At 36.7% G+C, this 9,952-nt stretch overlaps 1 pseudogene; it reads left to right on the top strand.

Moving 5' to 3' along the window:
• The first annotated feature begins 992 nt into the window (after positions 1-992).
• LOC121442601 lies at positions 993-1,512 on the top strand (annotated as a pseudogene).
• The last annotated feature ends 8,440 nt before the right edge of the window (positions 1,513-9,952 follow it).

Here is a 9,952-nt window from a genome sequence, read left to right as displayed (position 1 = left end):
CCAGTTCTCATACTAAATTATTACACCTATATAAGTTCTTTTTTACCCTATAAATTCTCCCACTAAGTATTGAGATCAATATTCCAATCTCCATTTATATTTGGTATATTTGAGCATCTCTAAGTACTTGTAAATGGTAAAATAATTACAGATTCAGGAGACCAAGGTCAAAGCTCTCTTTTATGTTCATTGTAACCCTTCACTCAACACTTCGATAATGTAAGAAGACAAAAACAGGATACTTTCATGGTTTATATGACATCAAGAACTATCAAAATCAGCTTAGGTCATGCAGTAACTAGCACACTTATGCTAAGATTAATAATTCAAGCACTACCTCTAGTGGATAAAGATCACAGGGCAATCCAGTTGCTAAAAATATTGGAGAATTTATTTAAGGATTGAGAGGAAGTCTCAGACTTCTTCTTTGTGATCTCTAAAGTGACCTACCTTGAGTCATTGACCTTAACATTTGTATTTATGGAAAGGGGCTTGAAAATGTGTATCCGATGGGAGCAATCTATAAAACTAAACATTGTAAGTCTAAATATCCCTGAAGCTAAATGTTGCTCTAAACACTGACTGCATTTTGTGGTTTTAATTCTAGTTCCTTCTTAACATGATCTCTGCATAAATATAAAAGTACCTTCATTTGTGTTATTAACTGCAACATTAGTATCAGTTATCTGGACATAAAATGCAAGGAAACAAATAACTAACTAACTAAATGAATGGATGAATGAAATCAAGTGTCAACACTGTCTTTTGACAATGTTATTATTTAAAAATGTTTAAATGTTAAAAATGGAACTGCACTATTTATTTCAGATGATTTTTTTTCCTAAAAGCCAAAGATAAATCAAGATTTCTCATATTCATTAAATATAAACAGCTTTTCTGCCCGCTCCCCTCTCCCCCCAGCGCCTCTCCGGCTGTACTGTGCTCGTTCGCTCCGCACTGTCAGGCTAGCGCCGCCGTCCCCAGCCGCCATCATGATCATCTACCAGGACATCATCAGTCATGAAGAGCTGTTCTCCGACATCCACAAGATCTGGGAGATCGCAGACTGGCTGTGCCTAGAGGTGGAGGGCAAGATGGTCAGTAGAACAGAGGGTAACATCGATGACTCGCTCACTGGTGGGAATGCTTCCGCTGAAGGCCCAGAGGGGGAAGGTACCGAAAGCACAGTAGTCACTGGTGTTGACATTGTCATGAACCACTACTTACAAGAAACCAGCTTCACAAAAGAGGCCTACAAAAAGTACATCAAAGATTACATGAAATCACTCAAAGGCAAACTTGAAGAACAGAAACCAGAAAGAGTAAAGCCTTTTATGACTGGGGCTGCAGAGCAAATTAAGCACATCCTTGTTAATTTCAATAACTACCAGTATTTTTATTGGTGATAACATGAATCTGGATGGCATGGTTGCTCTCCTGGACTACCGTGAAGATGGTGTGACTCCATACATGATTTTCTTCAAGGATGGCTTACAGACTGAGAAATGTTAACAAATTGGATCTATCACCTGTCGCCATAAACGGCTGCTGCTTCCCATCCATACAACACCAGGACTTAGGACAAATGGGACTGATGTCACCTTGAACTCTTATTTTGACCATGATTTATCTGGAGTGGAGACATTGTTTATTTCTTTTTTCCTTTATTTTCTTTAAAGAAAAAACATGTCGTGTAGGTTGTCTAAAAATAAAGTGCATTTAAATTTAAAAAAAGATAAACATATTCAAAGGGGTGATATAACAATGTCTCTACTCGCAAAAAGAGTCAGTGGAAAGTAGAAAGGAAATCTGAAGATGAGAATAGTAAGCAGAAAAGAAAGACACGCCCTACCATAAATGTGTATATACATGTGTGTTTGTGCGTGCATATGTGTGTGAATATGTGAACGTGAGGTGTGCGTGTGTGCTCACGTGTTAACACGTTGGGTGCTAGAGGAAACAATCTGTATCCAAAGGCTATCTACTTTGCTTTTTTGAGACAGGGTCTCACAGTGGCACAGCGCTTGCCATACAGGCTTGGCAGTCTGGACCGTGACCCCCTCCCATCCCCCCGGGTCTGCCTGACTCTTTCTCTCCAAAATTGGGATCATGAGTGTGCTTCCCTGTGCTGCTTTGTATGGAATCAAACTCACTTCCCCTTGTTAGCAAAGCAAGTGCTTTATCAAAACCCCTCCCTTTAGGCAACCATAATTCAAATAAATTTTTCAGCCCTATTTGGTTACCAAGAGAGTTAATTTAAAAAAAAAATGAGGGGAAAATCATATCCTGAACTCATATTCTTTTGAATGCATAGTAAATTAACAGCAGTAGGGATGAATATGGAAAGTAATCAAAAAGAAAACTGTAGTTTTCACCCACATATATCTAAGTGAATTAATGATTTCCCTTTATTATAATAAATGTGTCGAGGCTGTAAAGTGTGAGGAATAATTAAAAATGTAAGATTAAAAGCTTGAAACTTTGCCCAGCCCATATTAATGAAGCACTGTGCTTAAGCAGAAAATGGAGATAAAAATAAAACTACGAGAAAGAATCATCAGCAGAAATTTTCAAACACATATCCAAGAAAAAAATGAACTAAATAATAGCTTGAAAAGTAAAGTCATGGAAGACACATAAGCCATTCAACTTTAAACATGGTGATGGCAGGAGAGACTACACAAAGTCAAATGTAACCGAGAGAAATAATCATTGAAAAGTCAAACAGTAGTTGTGAAAGTGAGAATTCAGCAGTTTAGTAGTATTGGCAAAACTAAAAACGCAGGGGGTTAGAAATAGTCCTTACTCTGGTCATGGCAGCGTGAGATTTTATTCCTATCCCTGGGTGGGTGGGGACAAGTGGATCACTTGGGATGACTGGCTAGTCAGTAGAGAGAAAGCACCTGAGGATTACCCTCTATATGATCCCTTGAAACCTCCCCCAAAGAAAGACAGGGAAAGAGAGACAGAGACAGAGACAGAGAGAGACAGAGACAGAGACACAGAATTCTGAAATGAGGGAATTCCACTGGTCAAAGAAGATCATAGTGGAAAATTTTAACTACCTTTCTACAACAGGGGAAGTGAATAGGTATATAAAGGAAACAATGACTTAAAATTTCCATGGAAAATAAGACCACTTAAGTGATTTTTAAAAGTCTATCTTTGGTCCCATTAGGAACAAAGCAAGCTGACATCCCACGGAATATAAAATGCTAGCTCTAAGTACTCTCAACAAGGAATTCACTGAAGTTACAAGATGTAAAGAGGCTCAGAGAGGGTAGGAATCAGCTCAAACTGGAAGCAAAAAATTCTATAGAGTTAAGAGTTTAAGAGCAATGTTAAGTAAAAGGATTTCCAGTTAGAGAGACCAGAACATGCAATGATAGTCGAGCTGTAGGTAAAGCATTCAGGCGATAACATATTCCTGGTTGTCCTGAATTGTAAGGAACATCCTGGAATGTCCTTAAAATCGAGAGCAAAAACACAGGAGAGAACTCATGTAATTAAATGCCTTAGTGTTGCACTATGAAATTTTTACTTAAGTCTACATGTGTTGAAATCCCGAGGAGTTATATGCCAGAGAATGGAATATGTTCAGCTACGTGGTTTTAGAAAAGGTTTGTGCAAGTGGTATGTCTAAAGTTCATGATTTAAAAAGGAAGACAGGATCTAAACCCTAAGCAGCCTTCTGTTTTCTCATGGGAAATCCTCAGATGACAGGATGACAGTGTGTGTGTGTGTGTGTGTGTGTGTGTGTGTGTGAGTGAGTGTGTGTGTGTGTGTGTGTGTGTGTAGGGATGTCTGCAAGTGAAGGGGAGATACAATAGTGTGAAGTGTTAGCACAGAGCTTGTTATTGTGCTTTATAGAGGGATAAAACAGAGCTACTCAGACTAAGAGGGTGGGAATGTGGTGGACCATGCACAGTGAAAAGACTTTCAAAGGATAAAAAAAATGGAGATGGGACAAAGAGAATCTTAAAAAGATAGGACCAAGAGCTTTCTTATTTTCTCTTTGTAAGTTTTAGCTGACCCACAAAAATAGAACCTATTTTCGTTTTTATATCTGTATATATTGTGAAATATTCATATCGTGTATTGTCTTCTCACATGTGTAGAAGTTAACTTCCTCAGGTAGATTTTACTTTGTTTTTTGATACAAAGTTTCTTGTTGTCTTGTAAATTCTTAAGCATACAAGACTGTCCACAGGGACACTTTTGTCTTCATTTCCCTAATGCTGGGAATAGGAGCATACCTCCCCCTGCTTCCCAGTTCCTTCTTCCTCCTTCCCTTCTTGCCTTCCCTCTCCTCTTCCTCTTTGTAAATTCTGGGGATTAAATCACATCTTTATACTTCCATCACTCTAAGACTGAGCTGTTATGTCTCATTAGCAGCAAGGAGTTCTTTAAAAATGAGGTATAAGAGAAAGAAGACAATCTCCTCACCACATGAGGGGTTGGGGAGATGATGAGGGATTGGGCATGTGATAAGGGGTTGGGGAAGATGATAAGGGGTTGGAAGAGATGGTGAGTGGTTGGGGAGTTGATGAGTGGTTGGGGGATATAATGAGGGGTTGAAGGGAGATGATGAGCGATTTGAGGGAGATGATGAGGGGGTGTGAGGAGATGATAAGGGGTTGGGGGAGATGATTAGGGGTTGGGGAGATAATGATGGGCTATAGGGATAACGAAGGGTTGAGGGAGATGATGAAGGGTTGGGGGAGATGATGAAGAGTTGGGGAGGATGATGAAGGTTTGAGGAGGATGATGAGGGCTTAGGGAGAAATAATGCACAGCTTCCTTGTCACCCATACTGGGAATAGCTTCAGATAAAATACATAGTGTGATAGAACTCAAAATCTTTATGTAAACATATTAATTATGTCTAAGAAAGAGGAGACACATATGCATAAAAAAATCTCTTTTGGGAACTGGAGAGATGCTTTAGAGGCAAAAAGCCATCTCACACTTTTGCAGAGAGGCTAAAGTTTATTCCCATCTTCTACAGCAGGTGGCTCACAACTGTCTATAACTCCAGCTCTAAGGGAATCTGACACACTTTGGCACCGGGAACACATGTGGTACACTTACATTCATATAGTGAAAATACTCATACATTTAAAACATAAATAAATAAAATATTTAAAGAGAAAGAAAAAAAGGCATTACTTAGTTTTCTACATTGTTACCAATCAGATGTAGAAAAGAAAAAATACTAACAGAGATGTGGAAATCACATAAAGAGAAAGTTAATGTTCATTTTAAAATATACCAAATTGATGCTTGTAGGATATTTTTATGTTGGCTAGAAATGATTCATAAAGTCTTTGAGAAATCTAATTTAATATATTACCAATAAAATATTTAATCCATACTTCATTTCACTGATACTTTTGATGAAAAATTCAGCAAAGATAAGACATAGTTATGAATAATAAAGATTATTTGCCATGCTTATCTCTACACACAAATGCATCATAAGCAGGCCTCTGTGAAGTACAAATGGGCCTAAATATAATGTGTTTGAATTGCTAAATTTCTGCATTTTTCAAGAAATCAAAAGTTCTAGCATTTTTACTATTTTGCCCATTTTCACTTTACAAGTTAGTCCTATGCAATTCAATCTTTCAAAGAATCCTTTTGTTGATAAACTACAGAGAATACACATGCTGATTTGACCCAAACCTTGCAGTTAATAAATACGAGAGAGAATCTTATAAAAAGGAAATGAAATCAGGATTCTCACAGAAGGTTTTTCCTGAAGGGTAAAAATAATAGTGGTGTTTGACTTGCTTTCATACCTAGGAACAGAAGATGTCCTTGCCAAATATCTTTTAGCAGAGCTTTAGTTGGACAGACACTTCCCAAAGATAAGCAAAGTATGAAAAGATAGGAATATTGGACAAAACAAAGTGAGGAAAACCCATTTCCAACAGCATTTTGAGTAACAACATAGAAAAGTTTGTATTTATCACACATAAGTTAAGTGACTTTTTAAAGCAAAAAGATAAACTTCAGGATATCTGCTGCCAACATGGTCCGAAAGTCTTTCATTTACACTTTGTGTTATTTATTTGTGGTCTTTACTGGCAAAGCCCAATTTTATCTTTTATAGCCAGGAGGCTAAGCCTAAAATAAAGATTGATCTTTATGATATATTTAAGGAAATACGGTTTAATTTACTGCCTACATTATCAGGACAGAGTAAATAACAAGCAGCTTTTCACATGCCTGATAGGTAGGTGGGATTCTACGTCTTGGTAGGATTCTACGTCTTGGTAGGTTAATATTGTTGTTAATTACTATCTATTAGTTTTTCATCTCCTGTGTGTCACTGTTTCTCACTCTCCCAAATGCTCACTGTTGTTAAACAAAGAACACAAATAAAAGCTCAGAGATTGGAAAATTGTAGGATCCTTGTGTTGGAAATATAGATACTGCAATAAAATAACACATTTGCCTGAATGACATCCTCTTGTTTCTGTAATATATATTCTATATGGACACTCTGTAACAGGACAAACCAACCAAGCTTGAAAACATAAAGCAATTCTTTGGAAATTAAAGTCAAAGATACTTTTCTTTTGATACATTTAGGTAAATTTGAGAGAAAAATAGTTTGTTGTTGAATATTCTATTATTTCATCACTTACCTTCAGAACTTTGAAAGGAAGGTCATTTGGGAATCAGGGTGATGGTTTCCTACCACATGAACATAGGAAAAAGACATGGACAAACAAGGAAAGTTTACTTCACTGTGATTTGCATTGAGTCGCACTCATATGCATATTGTTTCTCCTTATCAGTTGTCTGCTGTGCATACTCTCAAAGTTCATAACTAGAGCTAAGCTGCTATGTATTTCTATAAATATGCAATATGATATAAGAGTATATATTCAACACATATATGAGAAATGGTGGAAATATTCCACATTTATGGTGTACAACAAATAAATGTCAATCTTTTATTACAGTGAAAACAATTCCTGTGCCTTCAATAGCACAGTATGGTATAGGATCAGTATGCATTACAGGAAAAAATGAATTTTCCCTTTAATTAACGACATGATAATCCTTTAGTATATGCACATTAAGAATGGAAACTCACACAGGCTGTGAATCTACAGATCATTTACCACTCTCAAAATTGCGTTTCATCAATCAGAAACACTGAGTTTTTAAATATCTTTGTAATGTTACCATCATCAGGTTCAACATACAGATTTAAGGCAGTGGTTCATGGATTAGCTAGAATTAGGGATAAATGAATAGAAAGCAAAAAGCAGTTAGTATAGAGAAAATTTCAGGTAACTGGAGACAGGAAAGAAAATAGCCTAAAAGTCTAACTATTCCCTGGCATCAGTAACTTCTTGGATACATATTAATGGAATTCAGGATGGTTTAGTCCAGTGACTTGGGCTTGATTCAGAAAGCTGAGTACAAAATTCACATCACTTCAGGGCTATTATCCTTATTAGCTCACAATTGTGCTGGTGGTGTACGGATGGGCAAGGAAGAATGTTCTAAGATGAACTGGAAAACTGGAGTCTTATCTATGCCACTCTACCAGGAGCTTTAGACAGCCAGTAATCCCTTTTATGATATTTATTTTTATCCCATAAAATAATACCAATCAACAATTAGCAATAACATTGGTCTCCAGAACATAATAATAAGGACACACAGTACTAGATTTCATTTCCTGGCAAAGCATATGGGATTTATCCTAATTGAAAAGAATTAAAATAAACAAGAAACTATCATTCTACATTATTGAAACATGTCAAAATATTTTAGTACATTTAAATTTGATGTTTCTCTGTATATTTAATGGAGAGGAACTCATTTCTAAACCAGGTTTCATTTTCAAAAAATTTTAAATTGTTACCATCCAGGCATTACAGAAAATAATTTCCATTAACTTGACAGGCCATTGTCTTGTCAGTTTCAGATAATTAAAGACTAGCCATTAGGTTCTGTCCCTATTTTATAATGGCTTTTATCTCATCAGGTTCAAGAATTTTGCAGTGCTTGCCAGTCTATGGTTAGCTTAATTAAAATCAATGAAGTTGAAAGTTTGCTTTCATTCTCTCTCTCTCTCTCTCTCTCTCTCTCTCTCTCTCTCCCTTCCTTCCTCTCCTCCATCTTTTCCCCTTGAATTCCATTTCCAACACACCACAAGCAAAGGAGCCTGCATGTAAGAGCTTCTGCAGCTGCACAGCAGCCACAAACACATAAATGCGTATATTGAGCTCCAAGCAAAATTGCTTAATTTTACATGTGCTAACTAACCAGAGATATTCAGGTTTTTGTTTTTTTTTTCTTTTTATTGGGAGGCAGTGCTCATCCACAGATATTACACAAGGAGCAGTCCAATTTACCAGTGAACAGCCACAGCAACCAGCTTAGAAAATGAATCGGTGCTGCAATCATCTCCTTCCCCCAAGCTGAGTTGAAGAGCTTGCATCTCTGAATGTGAAGAGTTTGGCAAAGAGGCTGTGCCTGTTGTTTTTTTAATTCAAGTTAAGAAAGTAGTATCTGGAACCAGAGAAAAGAATGTCCGATAATGAAGTGAGGATAGCAGAAGTCTACCAACAAGTCTACCAACTGCAAGGATTCTGCGATTTACAACCCTCATCAGCGATGTCCTTTGGTTTTTCTCTACAGTGGGTGTAGGTGCTGAATACATATCTCAGAGTGATGCCTATTTTTGAGGATGAAAATATAGACTAAGCAAATGTAATGAACAGTTCCAACTCCTACACAGCAGCACACCTGCATTTCCCAGATGTGTAAGTGAATTGCAAACACATTAAAACAACTAACAACTGGATGTGCTCAAATTCCTTCAGATTTACAATCATTTAAAAATATGTCTAAATACTATGATACATATTAAATATTTTTCAATAAACATGTATTTCTTGTGTGTGTGTGTGTGTGTGTGTGTGTGAGAGAGAGAGAGAGAGAGAAACTTTATGTTGTATGTGCATGTGTGTTCATGTATATGGGTGTGTTAGTGTTCAGACTCAGATGCTGTTAATCAGGTATTGTCCATCTTATTTTTGGAAAGTGTCTCTCCTTGTCCTAAGCTTGCCAAGAAGGACTGGTTGAATGGCCAATGAGTCCCAGGAATCTACAATCTCTGCTTCTAAACTCTGGGATTATAAGCACAGACCACTACAGTGAACATTTTTTTTTAAATAAATATGTGGTAACCTAGTTAATATTAACCATCAAACTAGCACAACATAGAATCTCCTAAACAGAAAAAAAGATCTTCAAATGAATAATTATTTTTATCAGTTTAGTCTTTGGACCCTTTTATAAAGGTGTGGAAACTAACCAGCTGTAGAAGGCTACGTAAGAATGTTAGCTGAGAATCAGCCTGTAGGCAAGTCCAGAAATGAGCCAGAAAGTAGCATCTCCCCTTTCTGGTGGCTGACTCCAGGTTTCTACTATAAATTTTTATTCTGACTTCTCTGATGATGGATTGTGACCTGGAAGTAAGCCAAACAATACATTCCCTCCCTAATTTGCTTCTGATAAGAGGGTTTCATCACAGAAATATAAGGGAGACTAGATCATGTTGGTTCTGGGAATCAAACTCTGGTCCTCGCTGCCTACATGCTATGCACTATACTAAGTTATTTCCTCTGCTCCAAATTTAGCACACAAAGAAACACACACACACACGCACACACACACACACACACAAACACAGACACACAACACACCTATAAAGATAAGATATTTAATTAATTATTAAATTTTGTTGGTTTAATTTAAAACAATATATTTAATATTCTATTGAGGACTATTCGACATTTTTTTTCTAAAACCTCTAAAATTTCTGAACATCTTATGTAAACACAAAGATACCATTTTATAAGGTGTTTCTTTTGCAACAAGAAATGAGCAGTAAAATTGAAATATGTTGACAGGAAAGATC

Source organism: Microtus oregoni, unplaced genomic scaffold (genome assembly GCF_018167655.1).
Source record: "Microtus oregoni isolate MIOR12 unplaced genomic scaffold, Mior012 000002F_ref0000024, whole genome shotgun sequence".
In the NCBI taxonomy this organism is placed as follows: Eukaryota; Metazoa; Chordata; class Mammalia; order Rodentia; family Cricetidae; genus Microtus; species Microtus oregoni.
The sequence above is the reverse complement of the archived record's forward strand: the minus strand, read 5'-3'. Positions and strand labels throughout refer to the sequence as shown.